At 37.4% G+C, this 21927-nt stretch overlaps 1 long non-coding RNA gene across 2 annotated transcripts in view; it reads right to left on the bottom strand.

The window, feature by feature from the left end:
* The window catches only part of LOC141376143 (uncharacterized), a 139513-nt gene that overhangs the window by 17694 nt on the left and 99892 nt on the right, over positions 1-21927 (bottom strand). For both annotated transcript variants that reach the window (XR_012385450.1, XR_012385451.1), the window contains exon 2: positions 19213-19451. This is a non-coding gene — a long non-coding RNA (uncharacterized lncRNA). The remainder of the gene's footprint in view (positions 1-19212; positions 19452-21927) is intronic.

The following is a 21927-nucleotide window of genomic DNA, read 5'->3' as shown; positions in this document are numbered from 1 at the left end:
AGTAGCCATGACACTGTGATCATAAAGGCATGGACATGGTCAGCAATAATTCTCAGGTAGACTGTGGCATTGGCACAATGCTCAATTGGTACTAATGGGCCCAAAGTGTCCCAAGAAAAGCTCCCCACACGATTACACCCCCACGAGCCTGAATCGTTGATACAAGGCAGGATGGATCCATGCTTTCATGTTGTTGATGCCAAACTCTGACCCTACCATCCAAACGTCGCATCAAAAATCGAGACTTAGACCAGTTTTGATGAACCTATGCAAATCGTAGCCTCAGTTTCCTGTTCTTAGCTGACAGGAGTGGCACCTGGTGCGGCCCAGTGAGATTTGGTTTTAAACTACAGCAGCTCTGAAGAAGACAACATGAAACAAATTTTCCAATGATCTCTAAGCACTCAAAAGAGTTCTGACCCTGAAGGATAGATTTTCAAAGCAACATGTAGTGTAAACTCAGTGGAGCCGTATGTGTAACATCTCTTTGAGAAATTAATTCATTTAAAAGGCATGCTAAATACCATACTGAATAATGCACAATCCTGCTGCCATTCTGATTTCACATATTTTCCAGTAACCAAAACACTGTATTAACAGAAAAGATATACTTTAAAAATAAATACTGTGGCCCTCAAGGCTAAAAGTATCTCGCTTTGTGGCTCCAAAGCAGTCCTGGTTAACACGATCATCATGTCAAAATAAGACTTTCCACTTTCATATCCCCAGCATGCTGAGTGCCCACAAAGCTGTTGGAGACCTCAGCTTCAATGTCCTAAGCATGTGTGAGTGGTTTAAATAAAGCACTCATTAGCTAACAGCGTCAGTACGTACCATGTAGGCCATTCTTTCAGAGAGACGGCCAAGCTCCTGTTGAGCAGCCTTTGAGCAACAGACAGGGTAAGATAAAACTAGCGAACAATGCTTGATTCCTTTCACCCTGGAATGCTTTGCTAAAGCCTCAGCATGCATTGATATGACACAGACGTTTCTAAAGTGTGTTTGAGGCCAAAATAAATGTGACTGTGGCAAAGCTTGTGACCGTCCTGCTGAGGATATTATCTGATCACTTGGATGTGTTTCTCTTCCACCCACCTTCACAGGTCATTAAATGCATTTCTCTCCCTGAAAGCCTAAAAGAAAAAAAAGACAACGCTTAACCACAGGAACATTTTTCTCACCATGGCCTGAAACCTTCCTCTCCGCAACTTTGGGTGGACATTCAGAAAAAGATAAAAATCTGACATTTTGAGGACACTGAGCTAAGACCAAAGAGTTTCCTGCTGTCACGAGGGTAGCGCTTCAAATGTTGCCATGGCTTTGATTTCAAACATGAATTAGGCTCGGTGTTATTAGGCTGAACCACTGACGGGTCTTGTAACAATGTGCTCTATGACAGACCTTTGCAGATAGTTACAACTTAACCTGTGCGCGTATATCCACACACGCTCCCATTCTCTGCCGCTGACACAAAGGGCAGGTTTGAGAGATCTGACATTTAAAAACTAACAGCGCATTGTTAAGCCTGGATCGTTAACCTCTGAATCAATTAAACATCAGTCTGTGGTCAGTCCACTTGTGTGTTCATTTGGCATATGAATTTAATGACAACAGCTTAATTTCATATTAAACAAATATGGATAAAGTGTAATTAATATTTGTCTTAAAGTGACAGTTCACAAAAAAGTAATACGTATGCAGTTTAAACTTTTATTCATTAATTTTCTTTTTGGCTTAGTCCCTTTATTTATCAGGAGTCGCCACAGCGGAAAGAACTGACAACTTATCAGCATATGTTTTACGCAGTGAATACCTTTCCAGCAGCAACCCAGAAACACCCATACACTCTCGCATTCACACACAGACACTATACGTCAAATTTAGCTTATTCAATTCACCTATAGTGCATGTCTTTGGACTGTGGGGACCTGGAGGAAACCCAAGCCAGCATGGGGAGAACATGCAAACTCCACACATAAATCCCAACTGACCCAGCCAGGGCTCAAACCAGCAACCTTCTTGCTGTGAGGTGACAGTGCTAACCACTGAGCCATTGTGCCACCCTTCCAATTCCAGGTTATTGATAAGAAAAAGTTGAGGATGTGTTTACAATTAATATTACATTTATGCATTTGCTAGTTTCAAGGCATAAATTGTTGCAGTTCCTAGAGAATTAAACTCGTAACCTTGACATTTCGAGGACCATGATGTACTGTTTGAGGTACGGGAAAAAAATTATCAGGAGGATGTTTTTACTGCTCTTTTCCACACAGTGAAAGATAAAGTGGGCAAACGATGCCAAGCTCCAAAAATGGCAAATAAGCACTGGAAAAGTTCAAATTGCTGTGAGCATTCAAAAGTTTCCTGTTGTGTTCCTAAATAAACAATAAGGGATTGCAGTGGTTTACAATTACAAGAGTGTAAGTAAAACATGCCTGACCTTTTACCATTGAGCAAATTATCCTATATAAAGGATAATAAAAAATATATGCCATGTTTTTTTATGATTTTTATATAAAATATACACTTACCAGCCATGTTATTATGTACACACTACTAGTACCGGTTGTCCCCCTTTTGCCTTCAGGACTGCATTTATCCTTCGTGGCATAGATTTAAAAAGATACTAGAAATATTCCTTAGAAATTTCGGTCCATATTGACTTGATTGCATCACGCAGTTGCTGCAGATTTGTCGGCTGCACAGCCATGATGCAAATCTCCTGTTCCACCACATCCCAAAGGTGCTTAATTGTATTGAGATCTGGTGACTAATGAAATGTTGTTGAAGCCAAATTCTGACCCTACCATCTGAATGTCACTGCAGAAATCAAGACTTATCAGACCAGGCAACGTTTTTCCAATCTTCCATTGTCCAATTTTGGTAAGCCTGCGCGAATTGTAGCCTCAGTTTCCTGTTCTTAGCTGACAGCAGTGGCGCCCGATGTGGTCTTCTTCTGCTGTAGCCCATCTGCCTCAAGGTTTGACATGTTGTACATTTAGAGATACTCTGCAGCATTCCTCGGTCGTAAAGAGTAGTTATTTGAGTTACTGTTGCCTTTAAATCAGCTTGAACCAGTCTGGCCATTCTCCTCTGACCTCTGACATCAACAAAATAGTTTCTTTTTTCTGACCATTCTCTGTAAACACTAGAAATAGTTGTGTAAGAAAATCCCAGTAAAGCAGCAGTTTCTAAAATACTCAGACCAGCCCACCTGGCACCAACAACCACGCCACATTCAAAGTCAATTAAATCCCCTTTCCTCCACATTCTGATGCTCAGTTTGAACTGCAGCAGATTGTCAAAAACAACTTTGGCTACCTATAGTTTGTACAACTTATACCTTTTTTTTCCACAAAGGAGTTTCTTTTTGGGGTGATGTTTTTAAAAGAGTCACCTCTTATGTTCGCTTTGCATTGTTGGGGATTTTACTTGTCATATTCGAGAAAGATTCAATGGTCTTGAGTAAGATTCAGTGATCTTGAAACCAAAGAGATGTCACAAACATTTTCTGTAGTGTGTGCGGCTACAACTGCAATAAAATTGCAATATAAAAAATTACCATTTAAATCAATGCTGGATGACCAGGACGATATTGTACTCCTCCATTATTTTTGTTGATGCATACAAAAAATCCACAATTGTTAAAGTGTGACTCATCTTACATGCACATACCAAAAGGTTGCATTGTGGTCTGGATTCAGTAGATGTCATGCAGTCTACATACTGTTCTACTCGGGTTTATTAGATCCATGTTGCACAGTGTGATTTGTAATGATTTTATAAGATTGCTAAAATCATACCATCTCTAGAAGGCTTTATCTGGTTATGCGGCATCACTCATCTCACTCTGTAATAATTTAAAGGTCCACTATATAGAGGTTTTGCTCTCTGGAGACAATGCTTATTCTTATTCTTGTGCCATCCCTGAAGTACGCCTAGAGCAGGAAGTCACCGGATCCATCAGCCAAGCGTTAATTACAGCTGCCCCGCCACCCAACTCCCAAAAGAACAGCAGCAAAATAATTACCACAGGCACCACGAGTCCTCCAGTCCATCACATTAAAACGATACCTGAGACTCCATTGGTCTTCAAGCCATCCAATCGCTCCTCTTCAATACCTTCCCTTTGGATAGGGGAAGAGGGATGGGACTTGGCGGTGCCTCAAGTGATGTTACCATTGCTTGCGCCAAATGGTCGTGTAATTAAATTTCCCATTTTGCTCAAATAGCAAGGACAGCCTCCTCCCAGCTCCATTTGAGGCACTAATGTATGTTTTATACTGAATATGCATCCCTGGCCCATTAATGTTGATGGACACACATTCCTTTTGTTTTCTAAGTGGCTGTAGGCACATTCAGGCCCCTCTTATCAGCAGTGATTGCCATTTAATATCCACATGATGGATAGGGGACATTAACATAGATCTACACCCTCCCTTTTAGTATGAGCATGAGGTATGAATGCATTTAGAGACATGTATCACAAATATAGGACAAGTAGTATCCACTGTCAAAACAAAACAGGTGTCACATAGAGCCTTTTGTACTGAACACTGTATAAAAAAGGCCATCATTTCAACTGCAAAAAAAAAAAAAAAAAACGTAAAAAATACAACAGTACAAAACTGTAACTGGGTTAGCAATAATAATAATAGTTACCTTAATATGGTAAATAACATAAATTGATGCCCTTGAGTTCTCTACAATTGGCAACGCAGTGGCGGAGTAGGTAGTGCTGTCGCCTCACAGCAAGAAGGCTGCTGGTTCGGGCCTCGGCTGGGTCAGTGCCGTTTCTATGTGGAGTTTGCATGTTCTCCCTGTGTTCGCATGGGTTTCCTCCGGGTGCTCCGGTTTCCCTTACAGTCCAAAGACATGCGGTACAGGTGAATTGGGTAGGCTAAATTGGGTAGGCTAAATTGTCCGTAGTGTATGAGTGTGTGTGTGCGAATGAGTGTGTGGATGTTTTCCAGAGATGGGTTGTGGCTGGAAGGGCATCCGCTGTGTAAAAACGTGCTGGATAGGTTGGCGATTCATTCCGCTGTGGCGACCCTGGGTTGATAAAGGAACTAAGTCGAAAAGAAAATGAATGAATGAATAAATGAGTTCCCTACATGACACGTAACATTTTTTTGTTGACATTACCAGGACTTGACATTAACTTTTTTGATCACCAGCCACTGTGGCTTGTAGTTTTTCAACATTACTAATCACTTGCCATTTTTCAGTAGCCACAATTTTATAATTGGGAAAATATTTTATATACATCCAATTTGACTTTGACAGTGTGTTATTTCCACATGCCTCCTCATTCATTTCACTTTTTGTGTATTGTGTATGAGCTTGCCCAGTGAGCATGAGCAAATGGTTTCCTAGTGTCACATTGCAATTAGTTTTTATTTTACATGACTTTTCAGGGCTAAACACGAAGGATTGACCATTTTTCTCTAGCCACACCAAAAATAAATAAATAAAGCCTTAACACAAAATTTTAAACTATGTGTCAAAACAAGATAAATATAGCTAGATACATGCGCATTTTATTCAACAAAAAATGACATTTAAAGAATTATTTACAGCAGTCTGTCCAGACTACCAATACATAAATGGAGAGGTAATCTCATATTAAAGTAATGTTATTGTAAATTATGTTAATTAAACCATATTAACAAAAGTAAATGTAAGCAAAATAAAGCAGGTGAAAAATATAGCATGTGCGATAATGAAAGGATGGCAAGTGCGCACAGTCAATGTTAGGCCCAATAATAATATCTGGTATATATATATTTAATATATATGTTCAAAAATGTTTAAAGTGAAAGCATCTGCTGATGCTTAAAAAAAGACATTTAAAAAAATCTGGAGCTCTTGATGGCAAAAGGACTGTGGCTGTACTAAGTGTTGCTTTTTATCCAGTCTATATCTAAGAGAACTGATCACACCAGTTACGTTTCAAGGTATGGATGCTTCATGCAAGTAAGCATTTCTTTTTGAAACTTTTAAACACTCAAGCGCATGACATCAGTGGTAAGAAGCACTGAGGGAGGATCGCCTGTATCTCACTGCATGCACAATCTTCTTCTCATTATGTATCCACCTTCCTTTTGCTCACGCGAACACAATAACGCTGTGCTCTAGGACATTGGACCTTTCTTATTGTTGAACTCTGCTTTTTAAGAAAATTACAATTTAAAAACTATCTTTAACCAGCCAAAGTACCAAGTTGGAGTTTCTAACCTACCACAGCTGAAATCTACCTGCATTTGGTGGGTTGGCGGGTGTTAATGTCAAGCCATGGGCATTACTATGATTCTTTTTATTTTTTATAGTTATGTACATCAACATTTTTTTTTTTTTACATCTAATTTGGGTCAAATTAGGATAATGTTAATGTATGGATGGTGTTTAGTCTAGTATGTTTCTCTGCATGTGGGAAAATTTGTTTGTGATGAGCTTTGGTTCATCATGTGACTGTCTCATCACCACACACAAACAATTGTGTTTTTGTCTGTGTAACAAACTACAATGTGTAGATGTTAAAATAACTGATGTATAACACTGTAAATTTATGAAATATGATAATTTAACAAAAAAAAAAAAAAAAAAAAAAAACAGGCTCATTCTGAAAACAATGCCCTATATACGTTTCAGGAGAAATTGTGAATTATGTAGCCAGTGGTATGTATGGGTGCATCTCATCTTTGAATTGAATGCTACGGGGCAGTATAGTGTCATTCCTTTTTGGGCTTACAAGCTGACTATTTACCTTCATGTGGACGGCTATACCGCTGTTAACAGTTTGGCCAGTTGCTCACCATTTACGTCGGCAGACTTGAGACACAGAGAGAAGCTGACCACAACGACAGCGTTTGGTTCTGGCAAAGAACGGTTCCAGAAAATAAGAATTCAAAAGATAAAATAAACAAGTAAATAACAGGGTGAGGATGTGTTAAAATCTGAAAACATGATAAAAATCAGGCAATGTGTAGATGTTCAAATCACTGATGTATAACACTGTAAATTTACTAAATATGATAATTTACCAAAAAACCAACACAGGCTCATTCTAAAAACAGAGCCCTATTTATGATTCTGGAGATTGTGAATTATGGGTTAGGATGTGTTAAAATCTGAAAACATGGTAAAAATCAGGAGAGGGCCTTTATTTTTCTGGATTGCTTTTTAAAACTGTCGGTTAGGTTTAGGAAAGGAAGAAGGTGGGTCAGTCAATCAGTCAGTTAACAGCAACCTCTGTTGGATTTATGTGAGAAGAGCAGGTACGAATGGCAATCGAGAGAGAAACTTGAGATCTCAAAATGTGTACACAGCAACCTCTGGGGGATTTGCAAAGACAAAAACTGCAAAAAATTAATAAATAATTAAATAAATAAATAAATAAAAATAAAAAACGTAGCTCCTGAGACATATTTGGCACTCTCTAGAAATGTATATCGGAATGAGCCTGGCTTGGTAAAAAACTATTTTTATTAGTAAAATTCTGGCAACCTCAGCTGCAATTTTTTTATTTTTTACCATAAATATTATGGATTATTTTTACAGTGTACCTCCATGAAGTCCAACTACGAAAGGAGCTCCAGTGGAACACTTGCATCTGTACTAATCCAGCTTTGGCTGAGCGGCATTTTACAGTCATTGTTTTCTGTCTGCCCTCGTTCACAGAGGTTGTCAAGTGTATTGGGTTTCATCATATGAATCGGGCAGATTACAGGGAACACCAATTCTGTGGCACACTTGAAAAGGATTACGAGTTGAGGAGCATGTGGTAGGGGGCTCTGGCGGCTCCTTGGATTCAGTGGGACTTGCTAATCCCTTTAAATCAGTTCTGTTAATCCCTCTTCTACACTCCTAGCCACTGCATCCAAACCAACACTTACACACATACGCATCCTTCCTTTGTACCCCCAGTGGTTGTCTAAGTGCAGCATTATTTGGTTCCCTAATTATCTCATTTTAGCATCCTCCATTAGCACTACACTAGGGGAAGCACCGCCAAACCTCAACGACAAGTGTTGACAGCACAAACATAGCATCATATTGCATTTGAGCTCATCAATATATGCACACAGTGAGACCCTCGTGGACATTAAACAGGGGAAAACACATTATGAATGAGTTAGACTCACTTGCTAATTTGCTAACGGCTTCCTCTGTACTGCAACCTTGTAATATTTATTCTACTAGCTATTATGATTTATTTAACACAGTCTCAGGCTGTTCTGACTTTCAACTTTTGCATGTAAAAAAAATGAATAAAGTAATGGAAATAAAGAAATAGTGTTTCCAAGTGAGCAGTGTAGGGCTGCAAGCAAAAAACAAACACTAGACAATCACTGAGATCTAATTTAAAAACAACAGACTCTTATGAGCCTTAAAACTAGTTGAATCTCTTTCACATGTACAATCACACTGGTGTGATCAGTCTAGGCTGGTCCTTGTAGCATATAATCTCACTGGTGTGATTACAACTTTCAGAACACACATCATCAACTGCTACATTGAAATCTGATTCCCCATGATGGAACATAGAAAGAGGCATGCTGTGCTTAAGTAGCAATTTATCAGGGTTTTCAAACAAATATTAACATAACATTTATTTTAGGTCTATTTTAGATATTAAAATACAAATAGGTGCCAGCAAAGCATTATGGTTTGTAAGTACACGTCAATGTCTATGGAGATGGCAGTAATAATGATTTTTAAATATAACTAAACAATTCTTTAATCTTGCTTTAATCGCGTATTACATATACTAATTAAATCATTAAAAAGTTTACTCTGATTTTCTTGGTTAAACAGCCACTTTCTTTCATGAATTTTGGGAGAAAATTATGCCTTAACATGTTGTAAATCTAGCAGCCCTAATCTCTCCTGGAACATGGTGGTACCCATTGCCCCTCATATATCAAATAATATGATCATTAACAAGGCATTTAAAAAACCAAGTTAGTTCTAATATATTTGAAAGAATATCAGACATTTCACAATATAATTTAGACATTTTTTAACATTTGCAGAAAAGTGAAAAAAGAAACAAAACATTTTGCAAATCCCTAATGATCGACAACTACTATTCAGCAGAGTTTAAACAGTAGAGTCATTTTATATTTATACAAAACAATTCTAAAAAAATTCTAATTGTGATTAGATAAATCACTTTGTCCTTCATTTTTCTCTTTGGTCTGTTCAGAATTTAAACTTTAATAGTCATTTAAAACTGCATGAAGTTGTGTTAATAAAGTATTTATTACAAAACAGAGTAACTATTACCATATACCTCAATAATACGGCATATAAATGTAAATTTGAATAGTTTAATAATCATTTACTAACTCATTCTAAATGAGCTTAAAAACCACCAGTTAAATAACTGCATTGTGAATAATGGAGTGCTTATAGTAACAAAACATTTCTCATTAAAGTATGACGATACAGTCACCAAGCACATTATACATGTTCTTATAAGTCAAGAATACAGCATTTTTAGCTATAGTTATAAATTATCTACTATTGTCTAATATTGTAGAGTTAATACTTAACAAGTGATGGATTAACTATTATCTATTGCTTAATAAATTGCTAACAGTGTGTAATTATTAAACCCTGTAACAAAAATGCATAAATCTTTCCATCAAAATTTAAAACTAAACAGATAATGCAAGGGAAATATACCAAAATCAATCAAATTGAATCAAGAGTTTGTTAATTAAAAAACAACAACAACTAAATCCATCAGCACCCAACCATACTGAATGCAGTCCTTTCAGAGAAAGGGCAAATCTTATGATGCTCAGTCGGTTTCCCAGAGTCATACAATTCTGCATTAACTCATATCCAAAAGCATCATGCACTTCATGAGCTTGGGCAACTTGATGAATACGCAAGAAAACATCTGTTTGCCGAGCTGTGAACAAAGAAGCTGAAATGGCCACCCCATTTTCCTGCTAATGGAATCCCTTGGCCCAGCGGGCCCATTCAGTGGAGCTCTTCACACTCATTACACTGCTGGACTGAAGATAAACTGTGTACATGACCACACATCATTAGGCCTTAGATGGCTTCTTGTGATGGCAAGGGAGATCCAAAATATCTAGTAAGTGAAAAATCAAATACAAAATAAAGGTAAAAGTACAGTGATTGTAAGTTGTTTAAACCATGCAAAGCTTTTTTTAATATGAAAAAAAATAAAGTTTCTAGAAAAAGTCAATTTACTTAAAACCAAAAAATGTAAAATAATAATAAAATTATGTGGATTGCTGCACTTAATAATAATAATATTTTCCCACTTTCTGTAGTAGAAGTGATTGAGATAAAAGTGGTAAAGGTAGCAGTAACATATTGGAATTGATCAATACATAAATCACTTGCCAAGCATCTGCTTTGAGTCTGAAATAAAAAAAAGTAATTATACATGGGATCCAATTTAAATGACCAGAAACAGAGCCTAAATTTTAATATACACAAATTAAATAAGTGCTAGTGTATATAATGTAAAATGCATGGCTAATTATAATTTATGAAAAAAAAATACAATAATAATAATGTAATAAGTAATAGCTAAATTAATAACATTAAACAAATGCATACTGTCCAACAAAACCAACATCATATGACTAGAGGGGATGTATATTTTTATGCATCAGTAGCATGTACAAGCAACACAATGTTGAGTGTTTGGCAAGTGCGAACAAAATTACCCGCTGAGTTCAGTGTAGGTTACCAGCTGCATCAGCAGTGCTTACTATTCGCCTTTTCATCTGCTCATGTCAGTCGTGATTAACCTCTGCCAAATAGGTCTAATTACCACAAATTTCCATGGCTACACAGAGACGCTTTTAATTTAAGACCGGGTCAGTTGGGACATTGTGAAGTGGCTCAGCAGCTCTTGCTCTCAATGCTTGCAGTAAAATCTCTCAGTATCTCACAAGTCTAAAAGAAATGTACTATAATAAATGTCCTGTGAAACCCACAGTTTTATTGACAAATTCTGTTTTCTATTTTCTAATGATATATCTTTGTCTTTGAGAACAAAATGACATTTAAAGGAGATGAAATGTGGAGATTAGGCTAATAAATAATTCACATTATATTATCAAAACATAAAAATCCCTCCAAATTGAAGAATAAATAACAGAGGGGCTAATCGCATATTAGATTGCGATCTCACAGATCCTGTAAACAGTGGGGAGAAGAGCAATGCATTCTCCTCTGTGTCCCTCTAGCGCACAGTTATTCATTATAAGCCTGTCACCTAATCATCTCTCATCAAGTCTTAAATCATTGCAAACACTGTGTATGGAAATCAGGGAGACCACTGTATTACGGAGTAACCACAGTGCTATGAAATTAGAGCCACAGCTCATTCAGAAACACATACATTAGCACTATTCGGACAGTAATTCTCAGGGTGACATCAAAATTTGCATGGCTCCACTGTGATTTCACAAGACTGGGGGAAAATTTTAATAGAATTTGCAAATTACTACACAATAGAGAAACACCCCACTTAGCAATGTTTTTTTTTTTTTTTTTTTTTTTTTTAATTCCAAAATGTTTTTAAACAAGAATTAAATTACCATATAATTTTGGGGTTCATAAGTGGGTAATTTGGCTGGGATTTTTTAAGTTGGTGGTTGCAGAAAAACTGACATTTCCAATTTGGAAAGAAATAAAAACACTGATAAATGCAGCAATTACTGTGAATCCCTGTGCACAAAAATTCCCCATTCAAAATGAGATTAAGTTTCACTTTTTATATAGTTGAAGTCAGAAATATTAGACCACCTGTTTATTCTTTTCCCAATTTTCTGTTTATTGTAGAGATTTTTTAAACACATTTCTACACATAATAGTTTTAATAACTCATTTCTAATAACTGATTTCTTGTATCTTTAAATACATAATATTTTAATAGATATCTATAAGACACTTCTATGCAGCTTTAACATGACATTTAAAGCCTTAACTAGGTTAACTAGGTTAACTAGGCAGGTTAGGGTAATCAGGCAAGTCATTGTATAAAAGTTGTTGCGTTCGCAAATCTGTGTGTTTGTGTGTTGTTTTTAGGGGGGGGAATTGAGTTGTAGGGGTTGTGCAGTTTTGGGAGTGGGAAGCATGGCTGGGACAGGTACAAGGATTGAGCTCGCTCACACGACGTCACGGTGTAAAAGTGGCATCTGCAGTGAGTGTGGAGAGTTGCTGTTTAGCTGTGGATGAAATTGTGGGACTATTTTTTCTGCATCTAAAATGAATAGTGTAATAGTCATCTTTTTAAGCACAGTAGAAAATACAAATGAAGTGGTTCAGAGAGGAATCCTACTGGAAGGCGTCCTCACTCCAGTTATGCCTCTTTCATTGCCCTCAAAACGAGTCACTCTCTCGAACGTCCCGCCATTTATTAGTGATGAAGTTTTAAAACAAGCACTGTCTCTCTTCGGTAAACTGGTCTCCTCGATTTAAAAAAAAAATAAAAATTGGTGCTGCTTCTCTTTTACTAAAACACGTTTCATTTAGACACCGTTTACATAATTGTAAACAATGACGCTAATCTAGACCTCGCACTTAATTTCCGATTGGATGACTTTGACTAAGTGGTGTTCATTACCACCCACAAGATTTGTCATCAAGTCAATCATTTGGTCTGTGCTTGTCCCAACAAACACGAAGAAAGCAAGCGCCCTGCTGATGCGGGCCGCACAGCTAATGGCGACGAGCAACTGGCCGGTGTGAACTGTGCCAGCGAACATTCATGATGGAGATCACAGTGTGAATCCTGTGGAGAATGCATCAGTTTCAGTGGAGGAGAGAGCGCAAAATACAAAAGAGGTTGAAGATGAGGAAGACAAAGATGAGTAAAGTGATAAAGAGAAATTGGTAGTTGTTTTCGGGGGGTGTTCCGGAGGTTGACGGTAGGCATAATGAAACAGATGTGGAGAAAACAGTATTTAAGGTGCCATTAAAAATGTGCATGGTTTTCGGCACGTGAAATAAGTTGATCTGGAAAATGAACTTTAGTCAGAGGGTGACAGCGAGATCTCTGATTCAAGCCTTACACTGTCTTAGGCCCCGTTTACACTAATGCGTTTTAGTTTGAAAACGCATAAGTTTTGCTACGGTTACGCCATCCGTCCACACTACGCCGGAGTTCTCGAGCACCGAAAACGGAGCGTTTCGAAAACGCTGGAGAGGCCGTTTTCATTCTAAAACGCTGCTGCTACGTCTCAGTGTGGATGGGGAAAGACGGAGACATCTGAAAACGAAGGCGGGGCTGCAGACATTCGCCTCTCTGATTGGGGCTTTTCCTCAATATTAAGTAGCCTAACACACACAGTTCAGTCCTGCATTTTCTCCGTGTAAGTTCAGACTTCGCAAGTTTGATGAAGGCTGCATCTCTTCTTCTCAGTTTGATATGGAAAACATACCGAGAACACGCGTCAATCTTCACAGGGAACAGTGTACTTTATAACTTCATTCACATTACTCTGGCTACGTTGTTTCACTTTCTCAACAATAAAATGTAAACTTGATATAAGGAACTGCCTATTTTTATTTTAATATTAACAACTAAACAGACAGCAGAAATGTTGAGGCGTCGTGCTGCATGAGCGTCATCTTCACTGTGTGGATATTTATAACAAAACGGAGCCGATAACAACTGCCTCCTTTCAATTTCAGTGAAAATACGAAACATACCCTCTCTTTTGCTGAATATCAGTTTTAATAATCGACAATGGCCATTATAAAAGTATAACATACAATAAGTTTATACATTATAGGAAATAAAGGCAAGCGATCAGTCAATATACAGAATGTAGGCTACGTGGTTACATTAATCATTAACTTATCTTTGCGCTCAGCCAAAACACGTTACCTGAGAACAAGTAATAGATTCCAATGCCCAAAGTCAGGGAATATGTCGTTAGATAAAGACAACAAGATGAATGAAATATCACGTTTAATAAATATAGTGAGATTAGATCCAGCGGGAGATGCTTGATGAGAAATCCGACTAGCAGAGCTCTCATCTGGGTAGATGGGCTCCAGCGATTGCCAAAGTGTGTGTATGTGTGTGTGTGTGTGTGTGTGTGTGTGTGTGTGTGTGTGTGTGTGTGTTTGTGTGTGTGTGGTCACGTGATGTGCGTTTTCAGCGTTTTGGTGTGGACGGAGAGCAGTTCAGAAACGCTGGGTAAAACGCGAGTGTGGACGCGGATCGTTTTCATTCTAAAACGCCGTTTTAAAACTAAAACGCACTAGTGTAAACGGGGCCTTAGAGTGAGTTTTCCAGTTGCAATTAGGGAGTAGATGACTATTTCTAAGGTCTATCTCTCTCTCTCTCCCACTTTTTCTTTCGTCACAGCGCAGGTTCCGCCCTAATTACGTCAGTGTTTTATTGATGTTATGTCCCAGACCCTAAACCAGAGTTGTAACATGATGGTTTGTTCTGTAGACTATCGAGAAAAAAAGATATAGCTTAAAGGGTCTAAAAGTTTTGGCCTTAAAAATTTTTTTGTTTGTTTCTTTTGTTTTATTTATTTAAACTGCATTTATTCTAGCCAAAACAAAATAAATAAGACTTTCTCCAGAAGAAAAAATATTATCATATAAACTAGGGAAATTTTCTTGCTCTGTTAAACATAATTTAGGAAATATAAAAAAAAAATAAAAAATAAAAGGGGGGCTAATATATCTGACTTCAACTGCATACCTTATGGAACACATGTATAGTGCTGAAAGCAGCCTTTAACATAATTATGACCTGATGTTTTTATTCATCTCTGTGGATTTAGCAGAATTTAAGCAACATGGAACCAAATTGGGACTCGTAATAGAAAACGAAGGCCCAGATGTACCAAAGTCAGCAGGGGGTTTTATCTAAATGAATAAACTCTCTGCTGGGGGGGAGAGTGTGAAGGGGGTGAATGCAGAGCAAGAAGCCACTAAATGATCAGAACACATGGCAACCCTTCCACGCAAGAACTACGATGATCTTTTTCCTTTCTTCCCCCTCTCGCTCTCTCCTTTTCCAGGGGATCTGTTTATCCAGGCAGGGTGGCTTTGAACCCTGGAGCCTTTGTAGTTCTGAAGCTTGCGGTGGCATCTGCTAATGTCAATGCTAATGAAATGAGCGCCGTTCCCCTGCCTGTCGACACACTTAAAAAGAACAGCACAAAAAAACGAGAAAAAAAAACAGGGGGGCACGCAGGGAGCACGGTTTTATTTTTGGGCAGAATCTGTGCATTTATTTATGAATGCATTCATGCACAAGAGAAAACAAGGACCAAGAAAACAGGCAAAAGTACCACAAGAGTTGCCAAGTCTGGAACTGGTACAGAAACCACTTCAATTGACAGTGCCACATTAGCACAGAAGCTAGGAGATGAGCATCCCATGGGAGCGTACTGGAAAGCCTTTTTTCCTGAACACGGCTGCAAGGAACAAAATGATGAAATAAAGAATTAAAGAAATAACCCTGGCTTTTGCTTTCATACAAGAGCTACTTAGAAGGAGGGACCCAGTGTGCCAAATACTTGCTGGGCCGCTGGGCTCCGAGGTGTCGTCCACTAAACGATTTTGTAGACCAGTGAGAACAAAGGTACAAGAGAAGTCAAGCGGTGTCAGCAAAGCTCGTCAGATGATTTCCAGCAGAATGAAGAGACAACAGCCCCCACTTGAGAATCATTATTTTCGTCGTGCATTTGAAGCACTTTTCGTCAGATTGGAACGAAGCAAGTGCCAGCTGAGGGCAACGCTACCCCCTTCTCTCCCTCAGGAGAAAGAAGCCTTTTGATTAAGCCTCCTTCCCCTTCATCACACCTTAGCTTCAGTTCTCGAGTGCATCCCTCATGTTCGCCATTGCATTCTATCTGCTCGGTGTTGCTCTGAATTAGCAGCTGCCGCTAACTGGCTCTCATTTAGCAATTAGCACCAGTTTGCACAATGAAACTAACGGCAGGTCTCCCTCCCTAAAAATATAAACACATCAAAAGCGATTCAATTAGCTTGCCCACAAAACACAAATGGGAGATCATAGCATTAGGCAAATTAGAACGCGATGAAGGAGCAAAACAACACACTGAAACATGTTAATTAGAACTTTCAGGCATTACAGATAAAGAGGGAGATGGAATTGACCTGAAAGGAGAGGATAATACAAGGCTATTAGACAGTATCTCTGAAGCAAACACCAATAAGTCTGGCAATTCTAGAGACTTATCGAGGGTTGACTGATGGATGTGTAAGCGCTAATCATAGACTGATAATTTGGTATTGACGACTGCAAATTAAAAACTAAAAGACCTGGTCCTATTTACCTACAATGTACAATTTGCTTAATCTTTTCTATGATACACCAATTTTAAATTAATGTGGCATGTTGATCAGCGTTGCCAGATCGACTAATAATTTCGACCTCTGTATGATGTGTGATCAATAATGAAAAAAAATTATCAAATAATGTACGATAATTTCAGAATTTTAAGGAATTTAAAAACTACTTCTCTGTAATCTTAGGGCTTCTATACTTATCAATCTAGCTTCATCTTTTGTCTACTGTTTGTGAGGAGAACATGGAGTTATGCACATTTTCTATCTCATCTTACGTTACATCTTCTCAGCCAAACAATGTAGAGATTGGCACTCTCGTGAGTTAACATTCCTGCCACATGCAACTGTGCTTAAGTCGGTAGTTTTCAGGTTGCGGTTGATAATTTAAGCAATAAAATAAATGAAAAAATGCTGAAAATGAAGGTGAGAAGGACAGGGGAGTTTGCCCTTCCGTTCTTGTTCTTCCCCATTCAAATGCGTCATGCGAATGTGTTTTTTTCAAAGTTAATCTCATCAAAACAAAGCCACGAAATGAGCTCATTACAGATACTCTGAATGGGCGCAAGCACACCTTATAGTGGGTTAAAATTTCCATGACAGCATCCATTTAGTTCCACAAAATGAATCAATCAAAATCTGGCAACATGCAGGTATCCAATGACAGCAACTTGGAGGTGGAGTTTGAATGTTCTCAACAAGGTACGCCTAGTTGTTGTTGTTTTTTAACACATTGTGGTAGTTTGCACATTGTGTCAAAACACCATTTGTCTAGATAATATCTGTATACTCTCTATTTGATTTGTGTACTATAATTTTCCTCCAAATACAATCATTTTGAGGTTCTGGTAGAGGTGGGTAAGGTCGGATTTGCAAAGCCGTGATCTTGCAGAGTTTTTATATATTGACTAAAATTCAACTGCTTGTAGATTTCTAGCAGCCCATTGATAAAACCTCAAAAAGCTTGTTCAAATAAGGTTAACGTGGAAATCTGCAGATATGGGGCTCTCCAAAACTATTCCTAAAGTAAATCTCCCCCCCCCCCCCCCCCTGTGTTTTGGGCTTGTATTCTAGTCAATGTCTTATTGTTTAAGACAAGGGGAACCAATCTCACGCCTGGAAAGAAAGTGTTCTGCAAAATTTAGCTTCAATCTGCTCTATACACCAGCCAGGAGATTATAGTAATCTGAAAGACCTTGATTAGTTGGTTCAGAAGTGTAATTGCTGTTGGAGCTAAATTGTTTCAGAAAGATGGGATTTTTTTTTTTTTTTTTTGACATGACCCTTGTTCCAAGACTAACAAATAATGTTGACCCTAGAACACACACAGTGCAAAATCAGAGCATGCTCAAGTGCTCATTTGGATGGTTTGCATCATCCTTTCTTGCCTCATTGTTATGAGTCAGCCTTTGAGTTGTCTGTGAGAAAAACAGATAAACATTGTAAATGGCACCTTAGAAATACCTTTTTGTCCTGTCTCTATATCGGGAATTTTAGTCCAGGGTGCCTTTCCCTATCTTCACTGTAAATTTGCAGATATTTCTTACAGTTTTCGTGTTTTGTGATACATATTATTATTTTTTTTGTTTTGTTTTTACTTATTTAGGTTAGATTGCATTATGGAACCTTGATCTTTCTTCCAACAACTTTTAACCTTGAAAAGTTAAAGAAGTGACTTCTACAAACATTTTTAATAGTTAGAATTAATAAACTGTCTGGGTTGGTGTTGTATTTTATGCTGCAAAAACCTGGTAATAGGCTGATGGTACATTTTATGTTATTTTACAAACTTAGTTCTCTATATATTATTTCTTAAACAATATCTTGTCTCAAACTACTACAAAGTCAATAAAAGTCACTTTGGTAAAGTGTACAGTTGAATTTTGAGTATCAAAAGTTGTCATAGCAGATATCAAGGTCCCATAATGCAATTCACAACAGTAAATAAACGGAAAACACAAAATAAAATATCAATTAACCGATTTTTTTACAGTGTAGTTCACAGCTCACTTCCACTTCTTTGTCATGTTTTATAGTGTCATTTTGTAATAATAATAATAAAAAAAAACGTTAAGAACGTTAATATTTATCAACTTAAACCACAATGTTATTGAGTAACGACAGTAAAGCTTGAGAATCATTGTGTGTGGAAGGAAACAAGCTCAGATGAGCTTGAATGAGCAAAAGCGAATCTTTATCTGCCTCGTTTGTGCTGCTCCAGAGACACTCGGCTGGACTGCAGTGGTTATCGATGTGGACAGCAGCATTTGGTCAATACCTGAAGCAGCGCTCTAGCAGAGATCTCTACCGATTCGTGTAACACCTATGTTCTGGGTGGGTTGCAGGTCATGGTAGTGATTAAAGAACAAAAGCTTTAAATCTAGTCACTGTTTCTATCGAACTGACTTTTAATTTGATCATTTGCAAAACTTGGCCAATAATAAAAGTGGTCTTGTGGGACATGACATTTTATTTAACGGTATGTTCACTGATTTAGTAAAATGACCATAAAGCTCAACTTGACTTGAATTGAAATTGAAGGGGACACGGGGACAACAAATGCAATGCCTAATTTCTTTTAAACAGCATTCTATGATCTGCGAAAAGTAAAATGTTTATATATATATATATATATATATATATATATATATATATATATATATATATATATATATATATATATATATATATTATATTATATTATATATAAAAAGTTATTCATTTGTTCCTTTCTCCATTTCTTTGGTTTTATCACAGTGCTCTCAGGTGGAAGAACAAGGGTGCTATGACAATTTAAAGTTGAATCAAATCCAAACTGACAGTGGTTTTGTCTCTGATCAGTGGGTGAGATTGAGGGTGATGGTGAAGAGTTACCTGTGGGCTGACAGTCAAGACGATATTGATGGACTGCTCCTTTGATCTGGGCTGCTCCTGGGCTCGGGCTCCGACTGCTTTTAAAGGTGCTCCACCAGTTATTGAGGTCGATACCTGGCAGCTAACATGCTGTGAGTTGTTGCCATGGTTCCCTTGCTGAAAGACCAATCCCAATGCTGCTGACCCCAGTAACCTCAGCACAGTCCCAAATTTGCCTGCCTTTGAATGGGTAAACACTCCTATAGGGATAAATCAGAAAGACAAATCCCAAATCAATATCTTAATAATTTCTCCAAAAGAGGAAAAATAAGTAAAGCAAAGAAGACTTTCATATCTAGTAAAAGGCCACAGCAATTAAATTGGTCTCCACAGGACATCTCAATAATGTTGTACATTTTCCAAGCTATGCCTTCCAAATTCATTATTTAGATCAAATAATCTAAATTGGCTTCATAGAAATGGTCCAAACAATCATAACATAATAATAATTAGAAGCCAATATGCAGTGTAGTTAGAAAATTAAATAAGCAAAATGCATACCAGGAAAATTAATTGCATTGGTCATTACAGGTCATTGAATATTACTTTTCTCAGACAGATTTTCAGTTTGTTAGCCAAAATAAAAATATTAAGTGGTCAAAATATTGTCCAAGAATGTCCAGGAAAATGTCTAACATATTAACTATAGTCCTGGACATAATAAATATTTTAGTAGTATGATAAATTTGCACAGGTTCTATTTTAAACGCTGTACTTAACCTTAGTCTGATGTTATCTTGAGTCATGACAACCTGTTCTGGTTTTTCATTGACCTTCACCTGATTTTTAAATCTTGTATGCAGTACCCCAGAAGGTACTGTATTTAGACACTAACTTCACTTCTGTAAGCCAGAATTTTGCAATGGCGCTTAACCTAGTGGTCTCAAGGTGATATGCAAGTAAAGTACATGAATGTTTTTCACAAGCCCAAACACAGTGCAGTTCTTCACATTACTGTAATGATCCATAAATGTGAACTTTTTTGGATTATACTAATTTTAGAAATGAATGCTATCTCAATTGATGTTCATTTATTCATCCCTTTTATTTTCAGATTAGTCCCTTTATTAATCAGGGGTCACCACAGCAGAATTAACCTTCCAGCCGCAACCCAACACTGAGAAACACCCATACACTCTTACATTCACACACATACACTACCGCCAATTTAGCTTATTCAATTCACCAATAGTGCATTTCTTTGGGATGTGGGGAAACCAGAGCACCTGAAGGAAACCCACACGAACACGGGGAGAACATTCAAACCCCACACAGAAATGCCAAGTGAACGAGCCGAGGCTCAAACCTGCGACCTTCTTGCTGTGAAACAATCATTCAACCCCCTGTGCCACTATGCCACCTCCCTCAGTTGATATTTTCTTGTCTATTTTTAAAACTATTAGCTTTAAGTCTGGTTTAAACAGTAAAATCTTAACATATTTTTGAGGCCACTGTACATGCATTTTCTTACTTTGTGTCTTTCTGATTCACATCACCACTGTATTCAGTTCAGATCTAATGAGGTGTGTACGTAAGCGTATTTGTGTGTATGCATATATATATATATATATATATATATATATATATATATATATATATATATACACTGTAAAAAATTGCTGTTAAAAAACGGTCAGATTCTACGGTAAAATAATGTTTTTTTCACTAAAAGAGTAATATTCTGTTAAAAACAGTGCTTTCTGGGTAACATTTTTGTTTTCGAGAAAGTAACCAACTGCAGAAAACTGTGAGCTAACAGAGTTCAGATTCGATGTTTTGAAGTCTGTGTTTGAAATCACGCTTTGTGTCCTTGTTCACTATTTCATACACTAGTTCACCAATATAGTTCACCTGACAGAGTTAATGAACACTAATGAGTGAATTCAGACACTGATGAACACCTGCTATTAATAATCTCAGTTACTGAAGAAATAAACAAGAAACACAAACAGTGACTTGAGTTACAACATTAAATAAAATCAAATAAAATAAAACAGCTTCAGCTTCAGTCTCAGCAGAGGATCATTAAACAACTCCACAAACAACAGCAGACACACACTTATTACTGACTGATTTGACTTCCATACTATTCTCATTGAGATCCAACAGAAATTAAGGTGTTTTTTGTGTCACCGTAATGGAGTGAGGGGCTGGTTTAGTTGGGCTCTTCACCCTTGAATTTATTAATTCAGACTCTCCGATTACTATAATAAAGAATTAACACAGTGCTTGTATTATAGCAATCAAGTTGGAAAGTCAATAAATAGAGAAATCTATTTGTCTGAAATTAGTTCTGATAAATGTTTTGTTATAAATCTGGAAGAAGGGCCACATGCAATAGATTTTATGCTTAGTTGCAGGTATTAATTTAATTAATGAGAAGTGGAAACAGAAAAGATATCTCCGTAATTACTTAACAGTTAAGAAATAACATACAAAAACAGTTCAATTAAGCCAAATACACACTCAGACCTCATGAATCTGACCTTGTATCTCAACAATGGTAACATCTCAAATGTTTCATGCTGCAATGCATGCTGGGAGTGGCACGGTATAAATATCCCAGCATGCATTGCGGTATAAATAAATGTTGTATAATGATCTAACAGTTTTCTTTATTTGTGTTTGATTCTGCTGTTGTTTATGTTTAGACTTTCAGTTGCCTGTTTGTGAGTT

The sequence above is a fragment of the Danio rerio genome, chromosome 9, assembly GCF_049306965.1.
Source record: "Danio rerio strain Tuebingen ecotype United States chromosome 9, GRCz12tu, whole genome shotgun sequence".
Classification (NCBI taxonomy): domain Eukaryota; kingdom Metazoa; phylum Chordata; class Actinopteri; order Cypriniformes; family Danionidae; genus Danio; species Danio rerio.
The sequence above is the reverse complement of the archived record's forward strand: the minus strand, read 5'-3'. Positions and strand labels throughout refer to the sequence as shown.